The following is a 23,076-nucleotide window of genomic DNA, read 5'->3' on the forward strand; positions in this document are numbered from 1 at the left end:
CTCCAGAGTGTGCACCTATGGGATGGAACACGGAACTACTCAACATTACCATAATCACTGCTCTGTAGATTGGTCAGCTTTATTTTATGGGTAACTTTCTACAACTTTAAAGTTCCTCCAAATGTGACTAAGAATGGTACTTAGTTGAATTGAGACATTTTCCGTGGATCCCTGGAGTTTTCTGCCAAAGACTAGAACATTAGCAGTGACCTCCGAGTTAGTATGTAATTTAAATGTATTGCACGCACCGAGGCAAGGACCGACAAGGACCACTTCGCCACGAACATATATTTTGGATCAACTGTTCTCATGCTTACAAGTCCTTTTGTAAAGGTGAATATGTCAAGGATAGCAATTTAATTTATATATCTATAAGTATCACATAATTTCTTTTGTTATAGGCAAATATACACTTAATTACTTGACCACGCCCCTTTCTGGCGTTGGCTACAAAATTGGAACGTGGCACACTAGCGCGCGTGCACTGAGAGAAGGACCGACAAGGACCACTTTGCTGCTGCGTCGTGTGCTCGTGGGGTCGGACGATACACCTTGCCTCCTAGAATCATTAGCACAGTGAGTGAGCTTTCCCTTGTAATCCTGCTTTTCCATCTGTGTTAACGAGCTCACAGTTTAAGCTGCATGCGCCAGTGTCTATATTCACTGAAGACGGGCATGCTGGCCCATCTTAACACCGGCTCATGGCGGTGGGCGTAACCAATAGGGGCAGTGCTACGCGCGCATCACACAAGGCAATTACTTCAACTCTGATAGTACATTCATGTCCCCTAACAACGAGGCGTGACACTCGGGTATTTTTCCCGGAGAAAAATCTTCAGTCCCCCACATTGAATGTAAAAACATCTTATATGGTGCAACATAAAACTTCCCACTGAGAAATACCAACCATGCACAAAAGTCCAGCGTGCATTGTTGAGGCACAGATACCCCATGTAGGCACCAAAGTGGGTCGGACGGTGTCCGATGAAACGTTGTTAGGCTCAACCTGGGTTTCTCCCACGTATACCACCGGCCGAAATACCTGTTCATGGGGTGGTTGATGAGAGCCCTGACACTACCTTGGTTATACCTGATATATCTATACATGCTAGTGTTTATGATCGATCTAGCAACTCGGAGGTAATAGCTGCTTCGACCCCGGGTATCAATAGTTCAAGTATTACTACGGCTTCCTCGATATCCTATGTTCAGCAGACACTGTGCAAACAAATTGTGCCACGGAGCAAATCTTAAGAAGTATCACGATTACTACAACCAAAAATGCTTGAGATTACTTTAACAGCTGTTAATATGACAATAACCAGTCTTTTTAAATTATTTGAATCACTTGATGCAAAAAGAACGACGCAAACGAAGTTGATTCAAAGAATGTCTGATTGGATTGCTCTAGAAATTGAATTAAAAAAAAACAAGATATTTTTAACAAAGAATTATCACATCAAATCGACAAATGTGCCACAAACACAGTGGAGTTAGAAAAACAAGCTCCACAAGGAATGCCGCTGGCGATCCCACTATTCGAACAGGTGATTCGTCCTGACTGTGAACAGGATAATAACAAGAGGGGGAAGGGAGGTGCAAGAGCTGGAGAGACATAATTCATGGGTCAGTGTAGAACTAGATTCTCAAGAAAATAGACCAGATAATTCAATACTTCTGGCGCAATCTGAACCTTTTGACATATTTGTAAATAAAAATAAGCAGCTCAAATCAAAGACTATAATAAATATTAAAAACAAGACGAGTGCAAATCCAAAACAACTGAAAAATAACGTAGTACAACTCAAACCTCAGGGGCCTCATGAAAAAAAAAGTAAAAGTAGTACGAACTTGGATGACACGCCTCAAGAAAATATCACTCTCTAACACCTTTGAATGAGCTCATTGAGGCTATTGAAGAATATCAAGGAATCAAATAGAGAGACCAATGCTAAGCGGCAGCACTTGGAAATAGTTCAATCAACGGTCCAAAAGAAGGATCAAACAGTTCAAGATACACTGCATGTAAACAGGGCACAACAGCCAAAAAAAATAAGAAAAGACCTGTTTCATGCACAAAGGTGTAATGACATAGGAAAAGCAGTCGATGCTTACCTAAATACCCAATTCGAGAGCAGGGTCGCCTTAACTGAATTGAGCCTTGGCAAAGGAAATGGTAGCATCAAGCAGATGACACACACGATTGAAGATAATCAATCACAAATTACATTGCAAGCTCAAGCTGTGAGGAAATCAACTTTACCTGTTATTGATTATTCTCTCCAGATTTCTACTGTTAGTGACAGATTGACACAAGGTAGAGTAGATCCTCTAGCTAATCAAGAATCTAAATTTGTGTTACCACACAAGGCAGAGAAGATTTGTTCCAGGAACAAAGACGCATTGATATTGGACTAGCAGTAGAGGCTTATTTAGATGTGCATTTCAAGAATAACGCCAAATCTCTTGCATTACAAATGACGGAAAAGAAGAGCCAATCAACACAAAAGGAAAACATAATTGAAAACGTGCCCAGACAAGTCACAACACGAATAGATGAACTACTGAGGATGTCCGCCTCTCATAGTGGTGGCGAAATGCAAACCCCTCTATTGAGGGAGCAGTGTCATTTTAAAACTATTGAGAGAAGTCATGACAAGGTGTCATCAAACAAGTATATTGAGCAAAGATACTCATTGATAATGAAATGCTGCTCCGCTCCATATGTAAAATGTGATCTATGTTGCACAAGTGTATTAAATATTTTTGCAGATATTCCAGAATTGGAATATCTATCTACACGAGACATAGACCAAATTGAATTCCTGAGTGATGAGGACCTGTCAATAGTCCGCCTATGGATTTCTGCAAGAGTAGTGCTCAATGCACTATGGAAGGTAATTGACATTTTTAAATTGGGATTCATCCTCGCTCAGGATCCCCATGCTAAAGACCAGCAGCAACAACATACATATGAGAGCAGTAAGTATCTGAGCAATGTATACGAACAGAAGCAATCACAATTGTACGCTGAAAAGCCAAGAGCATAACAATCATTGCTAATAAAACAGCATATTAGCCTAGCTTCTTGGAATACTCATGGGTATTCCCGATTACAGTGGGTATTCCCGCTTACAAGCAGATATAGATAATGGAATAGAAAAATATGACATAGTAGCATTCCAAGAAACTTGGTTGACACAAACGCCTATTTGGAACAATCACAATGTTGTATTATTACCAGTTGAAAGGAAGACCGACATCAGGATTGATGGTAGCAGTAAAAAAAATATATATATATATTAAAAGAAATTTAAAAAAAAATTAAAAAAGTAGTGGGATGTCCATTGAATTATGGGCTGCCCCAAAATAACTTTCTTTTAATGGTGGAATTTTGCAGTAATAAATATGTATAGAAATCCAGCAGGGATCACAGATGATGCTTTTTATAGTGCTCTTGTACAACTTCTGGATTTGATTTTGGGCGCCAGAAATATATCTGCAACTATACTTGTAGGTGATATCAACCTGAATTGCATTTCTAATTCCTTAACAAAAGCAAAGCAGGTTGACAGGTGGAAACTTTTCATGGCAGAAAGAAACCTTAGATTAACAAATGGATCTCTCCCGGGCGATGTACCCCCGCAGAACACATGGCATTGCGGGCTCTCAGGTAGCATCATTGATATATATATATATATATATATATATATATATATATGGATGATAAACTTTTTAATATAGTCAATAATTTCAAGATTGTGAATCAAACCCATAGTGATCGTCATATGCTCACTATGACATGGCCATGTGCATTGCAACAATCAGTTACTACACCGTATAGGATGAATCAAGAAATAATAGTCAACAATGCTAAAACACGATTTAGCTGGTCTGAAAATAAATTACACATGCTAGAACAAGACCTACAAATATGAACAGGTCTAAATAACCAATCTTATTCCACTATTCTGAATAAATACAAAACCACATTCACTAATGCAGGCTCGAAAGCCTTTAATCATAAGCATCGATTTGATCCAATAATGAAACAACGTAAAATAGATTTTAGGAAAGAAAAGAGAGCAATCTAGGTCAGGACCAATGTAGAGCACTTAGAGCAAAAACTAAATGCAAAAACTAAATAAAAAAATTGGACCAGAGGGAGAATGGCCCTAATATTTCAAAAGGACAGTGAATCCATGCTACACACTCTGAAAACCAAACACACTGCCCAAATGTGGTCATTACTAAATAATGCACAAGATGATAGACAAAACATCTGCCAAGTGAACGGTGTCATGGATTGGCAATGGGTAAAAGACTTCTCAGAGTTGTACTGTGATAAGAATTTGAGGCTTTAAAACATAACTAGATGGAATCTGAAATTTACATCAGCACTTATAGAAGATTTAATAAAACGCTCAAGTAGCTCAAAAGCAGTTGGGCCTGACGGCTTAAGCAATTATATGTTTAAGGCTCATTTGACATGTTGGGCAAGTATTTCATGTACCATCTTTCAAGATATTGTATCAAGTCGCATTATACCACATTCCTGGTGAAAACCGATAGTGGTGCCGATTTTTTTAAAAAAGGCGATGATACCCGGCAGACCAATTGAATTGTTAGATGCACCGGGTAAGATTTTGCGCTGATAATCTTGAAAGAATTTTAGGCCCGGAGAGAAGCATGTCAAAAACGTGATCCCAACCAAACCGGATTTGTGGCCCGGTATGGGAACAACAATTGATCTATTGAGTCTAAGTGCTAGCAAGACCCAAGCCCATGTCAACAAACATCCAATTTACTTTGCTTTTGTTGACTTTAAATGGGCATTTGATTCAGTCTCACATAAACTTTTGATGGCCAAGTTATCAATGGCAGGATGTCCAGAGACCCTAAAAGACATCATCTTTGCTTTACACTCAGATACCTCTGTACAAATTAGGCTCAATACAGAGGGTCTGTTCTCATCTATAATTAAAACAGCAAAGGGACTTAAACAAGGGGGCATTTTGGCATAAGCTCGGTTTAGCTTTTCTATTCATGATATTAAAGATGTGTTTAAGATCTTGCGAACAGACGTGCCTAAATTGCATGGTAAAACCATAGCAGAATTGTATGCTGATGATTTAGTTCTTATTTCCAAAAGTCCAATGGGTCTCCAAACCTTGTTGTTTGCATTGACACAGTACATTGAAATTAATCAATTAAGCATAAACTTGCAAAAAACAAAGATACTTATCTATGCTCCAAACAGAATGGCTCGTAATAAGATGAGCTGGACTATTAATAATGTAATGATTGAAGTTGTGTGTCAATACACCTATTTGGGAATAATCATTAGTATAGATCAACACAACAAGTGTCATATGCAACGGTTGGAACAAAAAGTGATAACAGCCATATCGTAAACCAAAATCATCATGAGGAAATATGGACATTTTTCAATAATGCCTGCATGGATTTACTATAAACAAAAATGCACCCTTGTATTGTTATATGGCATGGAAGCAATAAAACTGGTAGCAGACAAATGTTTTTGACAAGCAAGAGGTAAAATTCCTGAAGAAAATGTTATATCTGCCACAATGTGTACCAATGGTGTGGCTTTGATACGTATTGGGATTGATCTCGTTGTCCGCTCAATACCATTGGCTATTTTGTGCTCTGTTTAGAAAGTGTCTCATGGCTAACAATTCTGTAACTCTTCTAAAAACTTTGTCTCTATACAGGTTTTCCTCTAACCATGTGTTTGTTAGAGATTGGCTAAAAAGTGTTTGTAATATATTAGCAACTGTGAATGTCACAATTGATCTCATTGTAAATAATCCTACAAAAGCAAAGTCGAAGATATTTGTAACTGATCCCATATGAGAGATCTTTGCTTGAAATATAAACATTTTGATGGCAACTGTATGATTGACAAAAGCTGTAGAGCAATGACATCATACTTAATTAAAAGTCCATCACCGATTATTCATTCGTCGATAATGCGTTTAAGATTCAATCTATGGCCCACAAGAGATGTCTTAGCAGATAGACGTATGATTAAATCGCATGAGAACGTCTGTCGCTTCTGCCAAATTGAATACGTCAAAGAGACATTATTCCATTTAATCATAGAATTCTCAAGTTTGCTGTCTTTGAGGAAAACCAATTTCGCCAATCATTATCAGTTTTTACTTGATGTAAATCCAGATTTGCGGTGGAGGATAATTGTAGCTGCTCAATCGATAGGAATTGCAATAGCGACTGTCAATTTCTTGAACACCCTGACCTTGTGATTCAGTAAATATGTGTCTTATGTAAGAAAGAAAGGAATTACTAAAGTTGACATGTGGCATGAACAATAATGTAATCTGGTTGACATTAGTGTGTTGTATTTTTATTAATCTTTCTTCCTTTTGGGGGAACAAAAAAAGAAATTGAACAAATGTTATATGCTTACTGATTATTTAATATGGAAGCGATAAACATGGCAACGTTTTTGTTTTCTGAATATGTGAGAAGTTTTATATTTGTAACTAAATATGGAACTAAAAATGTTCCTTTTTTTATCAATACGGATATTGTAAAAGTTTACTAATTCAGCTAAAAACAATAAAAAATATTCACAATAAAAACTAAATGTATGAACGAACTGCACTCCTGCCAAAGAAATGCATTAGGATGCCGTTTCTAACAGTTGTTTCTTTGTATCTCTCCATTTCCAGGGGTGTGGTGAGACCATGCTGCTCTGGAAATGTCAGTCAAACCTGAATCTGATTTTGGTTGCCATTGAGGCATTGCTTAGGAGCGTTAATCCTTTCTCTCCACCTGGGCCCTACACAGAGTACTTGTAAAATCACTATGTATTGAGGTTGTGGGGATTACTTTGACTGCTCGTTTGCTGGCATTTCTGGGTCCGGATTATGACTCTTTAAATTATTTTTAATATTGTACGGTTCCCTTTCACTTTCCACACCTTATGTATTGAGCTTACCACTATGGCAAAGTAATACATTTTGCTTGGAGCTGGAATAGCCCTTTACTGTGTATATACATACACTGTATTTTACTATGTGGTGTGTCTAACGCAAAGTACTTTGTTAAATGGATAGATACTATATGCATAATTTCAAGTGTGTATATTTTCCAGTATACACTGGCATCAGTCTATTGCCTTTGGCTCTCCAGATGTTTCGTACTTCAAATCCAATAAGCCATAACCAGCATATTCAATTGCAAGGTCTCATGGGCATTAGCCTGCAAAACATCAGGTGACCCCCTTGTCTTGGTGGGTGTCCATTTGGGGCTACATGTATCTATCCACCAGCATTTCTTCTTCCCTACAGCAAAGCCTGACTATTCTGCTATAACTACCCATAAGCGAGTTTGGTCTAATTTACATCCCTCTTCAGATGTCTGTGGAAAAATCTCCCCAATGCAGCAGTCAGGCCTTTGGCTCAACAGGTGTTTTGGACTACATATACCATCGGATCGTTATCGTTGACCCCATCTGACATGGACCCTTCTCATTTTGTCCCCTGCTCCCACTTTCCCTCTCTCACTCTGGGCACCCTCTTTGGGCCCTCTCCCTTTGCCGTCCTGTGAGGCAAAAAGCCTTGGCCATCTTAGATTCCACTCTCTCCTCACATCACTGACATTGCCAAGAAGGCCCACTACCAGCTGCACCTCCTCAGAGGTATTGCCCTCAGAAGCTCACTGTTTGCTCTAGGCTGAACTACTGCAACAGCCTCTTTCTCAATCTGCCTTCCTCTGCACTAATCCAGAACAGGAGTGTGAGACTTATCCTTGGCCTCAAGCCCAGGGGCCAGATCTCTCCAGCTCTGAAATCTCTCCACTGGCTTCTGGTGATGGCAAGGATCAAGTTTAAGACCCTCTGCATCATCCACAAGTCTTTCTGGGTCCGGGGTCCACACTACATCCAACTCACTCTTCCAAAATACCTTCCTTCTCGAGCCCTTCGCTCAGCTTTCTCCCACACTTTGAGAATCAGATGCTTCTGCATGCAGAGAGTTGGGGTAGATCTCTCTCCTCTGCAGGTGCCTCCCTCTGGAATGGCCTCCCTGGCCCTCTCAAACTTGAGCAGGACCACCTGAAGTTCCAAAAGCTGCCCAAGACCTTCCTTTTCTTCTCTGCCTTCTCTCTCCCCTGCTGACCTACCTGCCTGCTGCACCAACTGGTTGCTTGGCTACCCACAGAGTCTCACTGGGTACCAGGCACCTCCATGATCAGTCTCCTGTGCACTGCCTCCGGCCTACCCCACACTAAGGGTCTGCAACTGTAATCTCTACAGCCCCCCGTCTACTTGCACTGCCCTGACTGCACTCAGAGCATTGCTTCCCCGATTGCACTTCCCTTCCCCCTCCCTGGCACTTCCCTCTCCCTGGCACTTCCCCCCTCCCCTCCCTTCCCCCTGCACTATTGCGCTGTTGCACTTGCACGATCTGAATGACACAAGGCCTAGTAAGATTGTTTGTCTTGTCCTCCATCCGTCTTTCCACCCCTTGTCTTGTTGTGCCTAGAAACACTGTGTACAGGCGCGTTATAAAACGACATACACAATATCTGTCCTAGCCAGAAAAGTCAAAGGTGTGGGATCACAGGAGTAGAACTTCAAGTCATCTGGAGCGCCAGAGGTTGCTGACCCCTTCCCTAGTAGTAGCTTTTATTGTGGGTCAACTCCCACACATTTTAACCGTTCCAGAAGTTTAACATGGCATGCATCATGCAATTAACATGTCTTATGCCATCACTGATGTAGTGGAAATCAACCAAATGCTCTTCTACAATTTGTATTAGTGAGTGGGGCAGAAGTGTGTAAATAGTACTTCAAATTATAAATACTTAAGTACATGATTACACGCGTTTCCCCCCCCTTCAGAGGTTCATCTTTCATGATTTGAGCTTCCAACATGACACACGTAAAGTACACAGTAAAAACACAGGAATTGGTGCTTTTGTGTTGCATGGAACTGACAAATTTAAGAGCTATGAAAATGAGATACGTCTCTAAAAACGGATCCAGAAGACAGGAGCTAGAGCAGATGCAACATAAGTCTGCTAGGATACACAAAAGTCCATGAATATGATTATATTGTTATAATAACAGCTATCCTTAAAGCATTTAGAAATGGGAACAATCCTACATGAAGTGCCATATATCGTATTCCTGGATTTTCCCTGACATTGTATCGAAAGTTGAAGATAGGTCTAGTGCTTTGCTTTACTACCAAAACTCAGCCCATCCACTGTGACGCCATACTCAGAGGGGGCATTGTTTACTATTTCATCTTGTGAAGTGCAGCCTGGGAGCACAGGCTGGACACCATACCGAGTATGTTGCACAAGTCCGTGGTTTGTGCTCTTTAGTGCTTACCGTGATATGCATATCCTCTAGGCACATGTGTAAATTGAAAACCGGTGAGGAGTTGAACATAAAATTGGGGTAGGTCTGCGCACTCTGTGCTAACCGCTGAAGTGTTTTGGGAATGTGGACTATCGCTGCCCCAGGTACTGTGAGGTATACCCAGACCTTAGTTTACAAAAATTGGGTTGAGTACCCAAGTATGGCGCGGGTCCCTAAAGTCATGGACCGCGAAATTGTAAGGAAGAACATAGAAAAATACCCTGAGATTGTACGCTTTACCGGGCTCCTTGTGACTGGTGCCCCTTAATTGACACGTCTTTCGATCAATGGTCTTTATCAAAACTGGGCACTTATTCTTAAAATTTCCTTCCACTCAGAAGGAGTGTGAAATCAGTATGTACACGGATACATGGGTTAATTCCCTGGATCCTGAAGTTCCATGGATCCCTGTGTTTAAGTGGGATCCCGAACCTGATGGTACCGTGTTCTGTTTGGTTCTAAACATACCGATTTCACACTCCTGAGTGGCAGGATATTTTAAAAATAAGTTTCCAATTTTGATGAAGACCATAGTTGGTCGAAACACGTGTCAAATATGGGGCACCATTCCCAGTAAAGGCCATTTTCTATATTCTACCTTAAGGTTTTGTGGTATATCACTTCAGGGACCAGCGCCGTACGCAGGGTACTCAACCAGTAAGGAGTTGCCCTAGACTAAACACTGGAAACCATATTTATTTATTTGTATAGTGCTAAAACCTGAGAGTGTCAAAGCGCTGCACCATAAAAGGCAGCACAAACAAAGGACAGCAGTCAGAATATTAAGAAGATGATTCAGGAAACTTGGTACAACTGGGTGAATGATTCAGAATAAAGATGTTTTCAAGCCCAATATGCAGGGGTAGTGCTTGCCATAAGGGTGGCGCAAGGAACTGGAACAATCTCACGCCAGCTCGAGTAACTGTTGCGAACTAGAGCACAGAGAGCGGGAAGGTTTATTCCACTGGAGCCGGGCTTTGAGGTAGGCTGTTGCTTCTCCATGCACTTATGAACTTCTGGTCAAGGCCTTCAACTTAATCCATTGTGCAACGAGCAGTCAGTGGAGTTTTTTTTAATGTTGGTGAAATCTTAGATCGATCTACGTTGGGCAGTATCCTGGCAGCCGGGTTCTGCATCACAGGAAGTCTAGCAATATCGTTCTTTACTCATTGAAAGGAGCGTTTGGTTGCCAGAACGTTTGTGCTCCACGGCTGCATTTTAAGTGACCTCCGTACACTCGGCACTGCGAGCGTAGCTCTTGCTGAGGTTCTATTCACTTCCTGGAGGAGGCGGACCTGACTGCGGTCACGTGACTTTGAAGGTCATTTAAGCACAGACCAACCACCCTTGCGGCGTTGAGCCCTGGAGGCAGTAAGTGCTGGAGCCGCTGTTTTGCTGTTTGGCTGTAACCTGTGAGTAAATTGGTCCGGGGTCCAGAGCTGTAAACCCATCTATTTTTCCTTCTCCAGCTCTCAGGGTCAAGGGTGGAGAGTCGGACTATGGCAGCTCCATAAGCTGTCGGGCGTTCCCTACCCTGAGATTGTACGCTTTACCAGGCTCCTTGGATGAATGAAGTTATAATTTTTTATTTTTAAATCATGTAACTTGATTTTGCGGTGATAAAGAACATTCTTTTCAACACTACATTCTATCATATATCTGTATTCCCAAATTTTCTATTTGACACGCATAGATCCATTCTACTTGCATTTTAAAAAAAATTTAGAGTGCTTTCAGACAAGTTTCACATCTGCTTGATGTTGCTTCTCGTTTTCAGTGCAATACTCTAGATATTACAGTTTACAGTTTACAATCTTATTGACTGTTTTGTATGCCATTTCTGTTCATTTTTATGTAACTGCTATATACTGAAACTCAGTTTTTAAGTCTAAATTCCTCATTGTCATTCCTCAAGTCCCCCTATTCCTCTCTGGGTTTTAGTTCTGTCTGAATGACATGCAAGGGACTTCGAAGTCAGACAGCTATGGAGGCTTCTCTTGCTTGGACTCCTTCTGCCACTGGTAATCTCCCCTCTGCTTCGCTAGTCACTATTGTTTTAGATGATCCCATCCCTGCTGCCTTGGGGAATCTACATCACGTATCAGTAGATGTTCCCCTCGACTCTTCTCTTTTAAATACCCTGGCCTAGGCCCAAAGTCATGCTAGTGATAGGTCTGAGGTATTTAATGCTATGGGTATTATTCCACGTATAACAGCTTATAATAGTTGTATTTTCAAAGGGAAACAAGATATTTCAATGGACACACAAGAAGAGCGTCTAGCAGACACTATAGCCTCTAATCTTGAGGAAGGCGGTAGTTTACCTAGGGGTAAGGTTCATTTGGATCAGTCTAACAATAATATGGTGGTCAATATTGTGCTTTCAACCCCTGTTTAATTGCATCCTAGGACGCCTAAACTGCCTGTTATGGTGGACGATCCTGTAGCCAATGCTACAGAAACATCGGTGGTGACAAAAGAGGTTGTTGATTGCCTTTCCCCCCCTGTGGTCAATGGGAACAATGTTATTCTTCCCATTAAACTTTCGCCGGAGGTTTATTTCTCTGTTAGGGGTGTAAACCATAATTCCTCTATCCATGTCAACCTTTCTGCCAATTGGGCTAAAACTCCCAATACCCCCACAGTGAAATCCATTGTGTTCAAAACTCCACTTAACAAATCCCATATTCCCACACCCAAAACTAAATTCAATCTGGGTACCCAAGGGAAACATATTCAAGGGAAAAAAAATCTCCAACATTTTCGGAAAGAGGTCTGCAACTAGCACCCGTGTTAAATCTCTACACTCACTTCCAATAATGGCCACATCGGATCATACTCATTTAGTTGAGGTAGCTAAGAAATTAGAGATCGAAGATCATCTAGCTCACGATATTGACGACATTAGCATAATAGAATCTGCAGATAAGGCAATCACTGATAGCCACCTGGGTCTCAACTCTAATAATACTAATAATGTCACCCAGCAAATCTGTGATGATTCCTATGTGGGCTCTCCCTCTGATCTCATCAATTTTATTGATGAGTATACAGAGAAACAAAATTGGTTGAGAGAAAGGGGTCTACTCGCTGACTCAAAAAAGGATCAGGGCAGAGAATCCATTCTGCATCATACTCTCAAAGAGGCGGATGATAGAATTAAACTTTCTCAACCGACTCTCTCGGCTCTGAATATGGTCCCGAGTTCCTTTGGGAGTCTGTATGATAACATATGGTCAGAGGTTAGATCACACACTCTTCTTTTTTAAATCTATTCCAGGCTAGAGGGCCTTGACAGATTCGAAGAGTTAGTTAAAATTATTAAGGAAGCCCACCCCCCTGTGCCCACACATGGCTCTGATCCCATCCTCTCTAACCAGATTAAGGCTGATGCCCATTTGGTAAATCAAGGGCTCACTAGGAAATCGCCGACTATACAAGGGGTAGTTTTAGATAAAGGTCTGGGTACTACTCTCACCCAATGTTCGGATCAGGATATCTGTGATCATCCTTCTACGATTCCTTCAATTACTTCTGAGGGTGTGTGAGAGGTTCTTGGGTTGGAGGTAAAACTCCCTATCCCTATTCTGTATCTCATTACAGAATTAATGGAGGAGAAAGTCCAAGAGGAGTCGGTATGCCATCCGCTCAATCGTACTGTTCCTGGTATTCCCCGTGTGGGGAGGACTTTAGTACTGGCAGATCCACTTAAGTGTGTCCACTTAGCTTCCTCTGTGGACCCTATATCCGCTCCGACTTCAGAGATTCCATCTGATCCTATTGACCTCACTAAAGAAATTATTCATCAAAAAGGTTTGCTTTGCATAGGAAAGAAAATAAAAAATAATCAGCAAATGAAGAAAACTAAAAATCAGAAGAATTTGAAAAATATTACCTCATATACCAACCAATTCTTCAGAAATCTCTTCTCGGCAAATACTTCAGCTTCCTCAACCCCTTCTCTCATTCCCAAGGGGCTTGGGAATCCTGTTGAACCAGTGGTTTCTGTGAACCCCATTCCTAATATGATGGCCACTTTGGCCACAGCCAATTCATCTCCCACTACATTAGTTCTATCTAGCTTACCGGACACTTTGGCAGATGGCCCTACTACCATCAATATTGACCCTCCAGTAGTGGGGCATAATACTGAGGGGGTTGTGGACACTGCGGTCTCCAGCCCTTCAACAATAGTTCTAACTTTACCAGAGCCGACTTCCACTAACGCTTCAGTTGTATTAACCACCAATACTATTGTCAAGGTGCAGGATCCCTCCTCAGTTGTAGAAATCTTAACTACTCCATCTAACCCCATGTCTGGGGTAGATTCGAGTCACTCAGACCACTTTTTCGTTGATCAATGCAAACCTGATCAATATTGATCTGGTTAAACATCTATACCAGGCTTTATTGGTTCCGAAAACTGCCAGTGGGGCAGTGCCTAATTCAATTATAATCCCGTCTCAGGTTGGGGCCCCATCTACTCCGTTCCTATCGCTGGACCCTATTCTCTCTTCCGTTATTGAGGGTCTTCCGGCTAATATTGAGCCCACAATGAGGGACTGCGGTATGGGAGCTCGATCAGTGGGTGGTTCTTCTGCTCCCATCTCTCTTAATTTAGCTCATTCAAGTATGCCAAGTGTTGGCCCTGTTATGGGCCGTGAAGGTGTCCTTCCTGGGCCCAATTTTGTCCACTACAGTAAGTCTTTCAAATCATGTGAAAGATTCCCTGCGGGTCCAAACGCAATCCAAAATAGGACTATATTAAGGGGTGCAAGGGGCACTGACTTGGAGGCTGACTCTTTAATTCAGTTCACTAAAAAGATCACTGATTATTTACCCCAATTAGCAGAAGCGAAAGACCCTCTCGATATTTTACAGCTTACTAGTCTCTAGGGTCAAGACACGTCAATTTGTCTTAACCGTGGTAACAGCTTAAAGATTTTTCATCAATTACCCTCGCTCTCACTCATCTCCAGTTATGACATGGATAGTATTTTTTCCCTATTCAGGGTCGGGTAGATTTGAGTAATATCGTTCTTAAATCAAGAGTGGTCTTGGATTTGATTATGGGGCATAGAGAAGGGTTAAAGCAACTTGGTTTCGAAGCAAACCTATTAGAATCCACTCAGTTCTCCAGTAACAATGGAGGTGGTGCAGACTATTGGGGAAACCTCACTATGGTATATCATCCGGAAAGAGCTCCACAGTCCCAACGGAGGCAATTTACGCCCAGATCTAACGGAAATTTTTGAAACTGGGCTCAGGTTACTGCAGGTCTGTGGAAATGAGTACCATCCGATTCATTCGGAACTTTCTCCCAAGACTCCCCCCATGAATAGTTTTGTGTTTCTATCTTGGAATTCCAGAGGTAATTCCCATCTCTCACGAATTTGGACACTGTAACTATGATTAGGGCTTCACATTGCTTTTTTCTGCAGGAAACCTGGATGCTCTCAACTCCCGTCTTAGATGGGTTTGATATGTTTTTTCTCAAAATGCTAAACCCAGTTTGGGAGGGAGGCCCTCTGGGGGGTCTTCTCATAGGCATTAGAACCTCCTTTGGTTTTAGGAATAAGGTTCTTCCGGATGTGCCTTTTGGCATCTTGGCCCTGGAGGTGCCTTCTCTTGATCTAATGGTCAGTCTACTCTTGATTAATGAATATTGGCACAAGGGAATTTCTGCTCTTGAGCCGTTTTTCCAAAGGTTAACGGACACGCTTCTTTCCTGGAGATCTCTGTACCCTAGGGGGAAATTGATTTTGGCAGGTGATCTCAACTCTGATTGCTCTATTTCTTCTGACTCCAAATATGATGACTTGGGACTGGCTATGGAGGATGACTCTCGCCTAGGCCTGAAATATGCACGGGGTCGTCTTTGGAATTTCGCTTTGGATTCGGTTGGTCTAACTTGTCTTAATGGCTACTATGATGCCATTAACTTACCTTGTCCCACATGGCGCAGATCTCTATCAACATTTACTCTAGACTAGGTCTTTGTAGATCATTCACTTATTCCTTTCTCAACCAATGTTGAGGTCTCTTTTAACCTATGGAGTGATCATGGTATCCTCCGGGTTTCATTCATCTGTCCTTTTCCCATTAAGTGTTTGCCCGCCGGGGGTCCAAGCCATCTCCATACTGTGGGACAAGGGACAGGGATACGTTGGTCACCTATCAATATCAGTTTACTCAACCGTAAACAGATCTCTTTCTTTAATCATACCTCTTTTTCTTGGAAATTAGCAGTTTTCAATACAGTTTACTTAGATAGTTTTCTTAATGCTCTTCACAGCAGTATTCATGGCTAGTTTAGGAAGGGCGTTTCTAAAACTTCTCACCCTCAGATTTGATCAAGAATTGGCTAATGCAAAGGTCCTCACTCGGAAACTCAGAGGTGTACAAGCCCTAGATTCTGATTGGGTTGATAAAAATAAAAGTTAAAACCATTCGCCAAAAATATAAAAATTACTGTAAGTCAAGTAAAGCTACTATGCTACAAAACGACGCAGAGCATATGCTTGCAGTACTAATAAAACGAGATCTGAGGGCATTTTGGGTTACCTTGTCCAGCCTTGATGACGTGGCGGAGGTCGACCAGTTGAATGCCATCCCAGAGGTTCAATGGGTAGAGCATTATACCGAATTATTTGATACAGGTGGTGATGGATTAGAATATCGACCTTTGGGGAAGAATCTGTCTAAGGATTCCTGGATGCCTGTAATTGATTTTGAAATAGTACTTGGACTTATTTTTATTTCTAAAGCCAAGAAATCTAGGGCTCCGGGGTCTAACGGCCTTACTAATAACACGTTTAAAGCTGAGCCAGATCTTTGGGCCAACCTCCTCTCCCTGCTTTTCCAAGACGTCGTTAATTCTGGGAATGTACCTACTAGTTGGCAAACCGCTCACATTGTTCCAATTTTTAAAAGAGGTCTCCGCACTTTGGTCAAAAATTATAGACCTATTTCCCTTATTGATGCGGACTGTAAGCTTTTTTCCTCTATGCTTCTTTCACACCTTAACGTCTGGATTAAGGAAAATCATTCTCCCGAAACAACAAACAGGTTTCAGGGCGGGCCACTCAACCAATCTTAATGATCTTATTATTACTGCCTTGCAAAGTTCTACCTGGGGTAAATATGATGGTTCACTCTACGTTGCGTCTATCGATCTGTCAAATGCCTTTGATTTGGTAATTAGGTCAAGACTCTGGGAAAAGTTAACCAAATGGGGCATCCGGGCGGGTCTTCTAACTCTTATTATGGCAATGGATGAGAACTCGGGGGTCCATATTAGGCAGGTACTCTTTCCAGAAGGATAAGGACCCGTATTGGAGTGAGACAGGGTTGCTCCCTAGCTCCCTGTCTTTTTATCCTCTATATGGCTGATGTGGGTGACTTTCTGGGAAATACAGGTATGGCGAGCGCTAAACTGGGGGACTTGAGGCTCTCATAGTTGGCATTTGCCGATGATTTTCTTCTCTTTGATCACACTAAAGTTGGCCTGCAGAGGCTCATTTGCAAATTTGAAGAATACGCCATTCTTAATGGGCTGAAGATTAACCCGAGCAAAACTCGTACTATGGCCTTTTCAAAGGGGAGAAAGGGAAATAAAGTATGGAAAATAGGTGGTGAAAATATCATCAGAGCACACAAAATCGTCTATCTCGGATTTCTCATTCTGGCCCAACCCTCAGTGATTGAACTCTGACGATTTCTTAGACACAAACTGCTCCCACTCATCTCCCAAGCTATCAGATTAGACAACAAATACTGTATGTTCTCCTTCAAACCTGTAGTAGACTTTTTTTTAAGGGTAAGGTCACCCCTAAGCTACTTTATGGAATGGAACTTCACTTCTTGGCACTTTTGACTTTTTGGGACTCTCTTGAGGGTATCTATTGGAGGAAAATTTTGAAACTGCCGAATTCTATTCCAATAGTGCCCATTAGATACAAACTAGGGCTAGTTTCACTACGAGCAAGGATTCTCTGGAGGGTCCTTACTCTTTTTTCAGCTCTGCTCTTTCCTAAACCCGACATGGGTCATTCAACTTTTTCCCCAGGGGCCTCTGGTTCGCAATCTATATCTTAATGCATTCAGTGATCTCTGTGACAAGAACCCGTCAGATATTTCCACTGATAGGGACACTGTTAACGAATCCCAATAAGGTTAAGGAATGTCTTTTTAGTCATGATTGGAGCAACACCATTGAAAACACACATTCTTATCCCTCTCTGAGAGACCTACAATTCGACCATAAGAAAAGAGGTCTGTTGTCTTTTATTCTGACCCAATTCCCCAATAGATATTACTGTTCTCTTCTCCTCAAACTCAGATGGAATCTCCTTCCCACGGAATCTCCTTCCCACCCGGGAAGTCCTACATAAAAGGAAGGAGTTTTCAGATTTAGACTCTTACCTGTCGCTTTTGTAAAACTTTGGGGGTGATTGAGACCTCACGGCATCTCTTTTTAGTTTGTACTGCTCTGACAACTCTAAGGGACAAATATTTAGCTAGATTTAACATAATGGGTCAAATGGGGGCAGAAAATCTAATTTGGTCACAGTGTCTGGCTATTATTAATATCAAGGATGGACTTGCTGTAGCGGGTTTTATTAAAGCTCTAGATTTATACGCCCCCCTTTTATGATTATGCTTGAGCATATGAACTTTTCAATTCTTGAAGGCTCATTGTGTATTTTTTTTTTTAACTCCAAATTTGAATGTCGAACTGTAATTGCACTGAATCTTTTTTAATGTGCCCCTTACTATGTGGAAATTGGATCTATTTTTTTTAATATATGTTTGTATACTTGAAATTTAGATGTAATGAATGTTATGTAGAATGTTTTTTTTTTCTTCTTTACGTTTTTGTAAAGGTTTCTTTGTAAACCATATACAATAAATTAAAAAAATATCATGCACCAATCAGTAGGGCATTGGCACAACCTAACTTGCCCCACAATTCTTCCAAAGCAGTGGATCCTTAATTTAACTGGCCACCTCAGTGCATCAGACATGTTCATGGGGTTTAGAGGGTAGTTAGGGCTCTGCGCACATTCAATGAAAGGCCTCTCAACTTGCACGAGAAGCAGGAGGGCTACTGTTCAGCAAGTCAGTTGATGTTATCCTTGCCCTGCATGGCTGTCCCGAAACAAGACCTACAAATTGGGTGTGCACAGGCCATTTTTATCCCAAGAAAGAAAACTAGGGATTAAAGATACTCCCAACGAAAATAGTAAACAGACACACAGGAATGTATCCAGCCCCGCCCCCCCTCTTTCTCACCCCTCAGCCTCATGGATGTTTGGGCCAGCAGTACACGTCATACCACAGGACAGAACTACTGTTATTACTGCTTGGTCCAACGAGGTAGACATGTATCTTTTAATGCGCATGACTAACTAGATGTAAAGAAAAATGTATTACAAAGACGTTTCTGGTTTTCAGTTAAAACATGTTTACACACTTATTAAATTACACACTTTGGGAATGGGACTTTGTTTACTCCCTAAAATAATTTCACTCACAATTAAAAAAATATGTTTTTAAAAACAAGTGGATTAAAATACTCCCACTTCCATCAGCTGTTTCTGCGCATGCTTCCAAAAGCCGCCAATTAGTCATCCGTTCTGAGTCAAGTCATTTGTGAGTAGCTTTTCTGGCCCAACACTTACAATGAGCAAAGCAAACGCCAAGTACCAGACTGCAAAGGGGAAGCAGACGACTATTACTCGCACCTGGTGTCCAAAAACCTGAATCCTCCATCAATACAAACAATGCCCAGAAAGAAAACTTGAAAACAAAGCACTGATATTGGCCTGTCTGCCCCAAAACCCCCAACCCAAAAAAGTTCTAGGTCTTCAGTTAGTCATGTTTTGCCCCTTACTCTCTCCATCAAATTCCAGTTTACGAACAAAATAAAACTCTATGCAAAGCGCACTGCAAAGGGGTTGCTCTGACTCCAGCCTTGATTTATCATTTGTTTTTGTGTACAGTAGCTCTGGTTGAAGTAATCCCTGCCTTGGTCAAAAGGGCACCAGGTTGCATTCTGGTACTTGAAGTTTTGTTTTCTCGTCAGAAATGGAGAGCAACACATTCCATCAGAGCATGCATGTCACCATTCCATTCGGGAGGCGCTAATCCAGTCCTGGATGTACCCCCATATACAACCAGGACTACAATTCCCAGACTGCAAGGTTAAAACCAGGAATTAACTAGTGTCCCCTGAATGGATAATGCTGGCATGTGTCTGAAAGGAAACAGAGACGACTTGAAATGCTAATCAGACACTGCATCTAAATGCTAATCCAGTTCTGGTCATTTCTTTGTATTCTGGGACTTGTAGTCCCCAGTTTTATAATGGAAAAAGTGGAACTACAAGTCCCAGAATGCAAAGAAAAACACCAGGACTGGTTAAGGTCCTACGGATTGGAATGGGTTATGTTGGCAAACATGCATGAGTCAACGGGAGAGGTCTGATCATCTGCGTTATTCTCTCAGTCTAGTTGCCCATGCCAAAGGCACGCAGGCTGACTGTACTTCACACACAGGAGGGGGCCCCCAGACATTGCAGCTCGTGCCTAGGTGCACTGCACGGCACGCGAGGCAGTTCTCAGCTCTTGAGAACGCTCACGAAGACAGGAGAGAGAAAATGGCCTGGCCAGCAGCTGCACCAGCCCTTCCTTTCAAAAATCAGCCTCAACAAATTAAGGCTAGATGGAGAGGATGGGCTGAGGACGAGCTTCCCACCCCCCCAAATAACCGGCGGAACACGTAGGCACAGTGAGACAGAGAGAAGTTTGACACCCAGACGGGAGAGCGTTGAGGGGCCGCGAATGACAGGGACGCAAATCGACTGCTTCTGTAATTAATGACCCCACCCCCAAACAATGCCACAAATCAACGGCAGGTGCAGAGTAAACAGAATCTAAAAGGGGTTGAGGGCAGACAGATTGTATCTTTGCAATGTGTATTTCACACCACCCCAGTACACTTCAAAAAGGAGAATTGCAGAATCGGCTTTTGCCAGATATGCCACCATTAAAATGCCCCCCTTTAAAAAAAATGACGGCAGACATGCACGTTTGCCTCTGGAACCAGAGAGGGTGTCCACGAGAATACAGCAACATGCTTCAATTGTGTCCATGCATTCAAAATTGCAAAACAAGACCTTCTAATCCACATTTTTAAGAAGCAATGGCAACATAAAGGGGTCATGGACTGGGAGTTTCTTTTTAAGGGGACACGTTTTGAGCTGCAGTGTGCTTGGCAAAAAGGCAGGCAGCCGTCAGGGAAGAAAAGCGCTTTATCATCAGGCAGCCTGCCTACCGGGCTGGGACAAAGGCTGGCCACCCCATAAAGGGCCTCTCTGGCGGCCCCACAGTAAAGCAGCAGGAGCAGGTGTCACCATTCTGATCCAGGGAGAGAGAAAAGGGAGCCGGGGGCCAGGGGGAAAACAAAGAGAGTCAAGGGGCCATTCAACACGAAAAACCAAGGCAAGAAATGGGGTAGCAAACGACTGGGTAGAGCTTGAGGAAACCAGGAAGTGCGTTCTGATGGTTTTAAGCATACCGGATTCCCCCACTTGGGCTCTGCGAGCTGGCAACGAAAGGGTTAAAGGAAATTCTTGCCCAAAAAAAAATATATATATATATATCTCTGCAGAAAACGTGTGTCTGCTGCTGCAAATTATGACTGGAACAGAGAGTGGCTTGTTCTCTCGCTGACATGCACACAGCGTCTGGGGTGACCATCTCATTCACGACTAAGCCCTGGAGCTCCTGCTCGAAACAGATTATTGGGGTTCCGATCGTACATCGATAACATAAGCATGTCATTGAACAGCGGCAGTGCCCGCGCAGAAACAACATTAAAAAAAATGGCATACTGAAACGGGTAGACTGAAATTGCAGACTCACAAAAAAACGGCATTGTCAGAATATAAAAGGAAGATGCGCAAGAATAAACAAAAACACCACGTTCGGGCAATTATTGCCCATTTGTGACCGCAACTGCAAGTCAGCAGCAGCCTTGAAACCCTGCAATAGGCCGTCTCGGGCACACACAATGAGAAGCAGCAGCAGCACTGTCAGCGTGGCTGCAGGGGAGGAAAAACGAGGGGCATTTTACCTGTGGTTTTCCGTGGCATTACTGCACCATCTGTGCCCCTCCCGAGTCCCGGTGGTGGTGCAAGGAGCGCCGCCCCCCCCTGTGGTTCAGTCCATCCGCAGGCCCCCCATTCTCCCCTCAGCCCAGCGCCTGACCTCCGATCCTGACATCAGCAGCTCGGATGCTTCACTGCCTCCTTCCTTGCTGTTCCCTAGCCCATGATGTCATCGCTTTCCTCGCGCGCTGATTGGCCGGCTGGGCGCAGATAATAATACTACTAATAGCACAGTGTGGGCTGGCAGAGGCAAACCTTGGGTTTCAAAGCAGGAAGTGCTGAAAAAACTCTGGAAGGGGAGCAGCCGTATTTGGGGGGGGGGGCTACAGTGAACTTAGCTGTGCAGGAAGGAAAACAGCCCTCATTGTCCTCAAGTCCCTCGCTGCGTGAGGGGGCAGAAACCTGAGCCCCCCTGAAGAGCGCAGCTGTCTAAAGCAAAAGAGCATTGCAGCCCGCCTGCCCTGCCCAGTGAAAGGGGTCTGGGGTGTGTGATGTTAATATGACGCGAAGCCGCGCGCCGCTGTTGCAAGAGTGCTGCCGTCTACTGCTGACATAACTCTGACCGCTGCGACCCGCCACACTGACAACTTGACTGCTGCACGGCGGAGCGCCAATCACTAATTAGTTTCCCAACGTGACAAGGGTCTTGTGATTATTCCCAAGACCCACTTAAACTTGTGCATTTTCGCTGATATTTCTGGATAGCTTTTTAAATGCACCGTTCTTATTTTTCAGTAGTTGCGTGCGAAAAAAAATAGGGTGATAGGTATTTTAAAGTGACTCCCCGTGGAAGCGTTTCTAGCAGCAAGCCTAATGAATTGGACCTAGGAGTTAACTGCCGCCGAGTTTCACTTTCAGCCTGCATGCTATGTAAGTCAGCCACACTTGGCATGCTGGTACTTGTATGCTCATAGGCAACATTGTAAAAGCAAACCTGCAAGTCCCATCATGCTGAGTGCTTTCAGGTTTGGAAAGTCAAGCCTGGTCCTCTGGGGAAAAAGTACTGGTTGCCATACATGAGAATCTCACCCATGAGCACGGCAACAGGCGTTACCATGTACTCCAGCAGGCCACCAAATGTAAGCATGAATTTCATTGAATATGCATTGGTCACGTTGTTGTGTCCTCTATTGATTGCCATTGTTATCATTGTTGTAAGGGAGCCAAGTCCCATTTCTGTTGTTGTATTCTGGTGGCAGGAAGAGGCGTGGTTACCGCCTCGGGCGCAGTCTTCGCGCCGATCATTAAAGAGTTAGATGTCAAATAACGGTCACCTGAGTTTCATTCAGCCGCCTCATTTGTGTGTACATATTAATTCATGTATCGATCCGAGCACAGTCAGTTCTCAACAATGGCGACGAGGTTTCATTGCACGGGGACCGACGCTCTCTACAAACACGAGAAGCGTGAAGACCGCCTCTGGAACCCACCACCCGCTTGTTGGCGGTCTCCGGATGCCGCCGTCCGTGAGCCCCCCACTCCCCGTGAC

The 23,076-nt window shown here is 42.8% G+C and overlaps 1 protein-coding gene across 4 annotated transcripts in view; it reads right to left on the reverse strand.

Annotated features, from left to right (window-relative positions):
• The window catches only part of PAK3 (p21 (RAC1) activated kinase 3), a 460,078-nt gene extending 438,355 nt beyond the window's left edge, over positions 1 to 21,723 (reverse strand). For 3 of the 4 annotated variants that reach the window (XM_069612610.1, XM_069612609.1, XM_069612608.1), the window contains exon 1: positions 21,554 to 21,690. The gene's annotated coding sequence lies outside the window, so the exon portion shown is untranslated. Of the gene's footprint in view, positions 1 to 21,553 lie in introns of all 4 variants that reach the window. The other variant, XM_069612611.1, reaches the window with a different exon arrangement.
• Positions 21,724 to 23,076: the final 1,353 nt, after the last annotated feature.

This window comes from Ambystoma mexicanum, chromosome 5p (genome assembly GCF_040938575.1).
Source record: "Ambystoma mexicanum isolate Mex_15411 chromosome 5p, UKY_AmexF1_1, whole genome shotgun sequence".
In the NCBI taxonomy this organism is placed as follows: Eukaryota; Metazoa; Chordata; class Amphibia; order Caudata; family Ambystomatidae; genus Ambystoma; species Ambystoma mexicanum.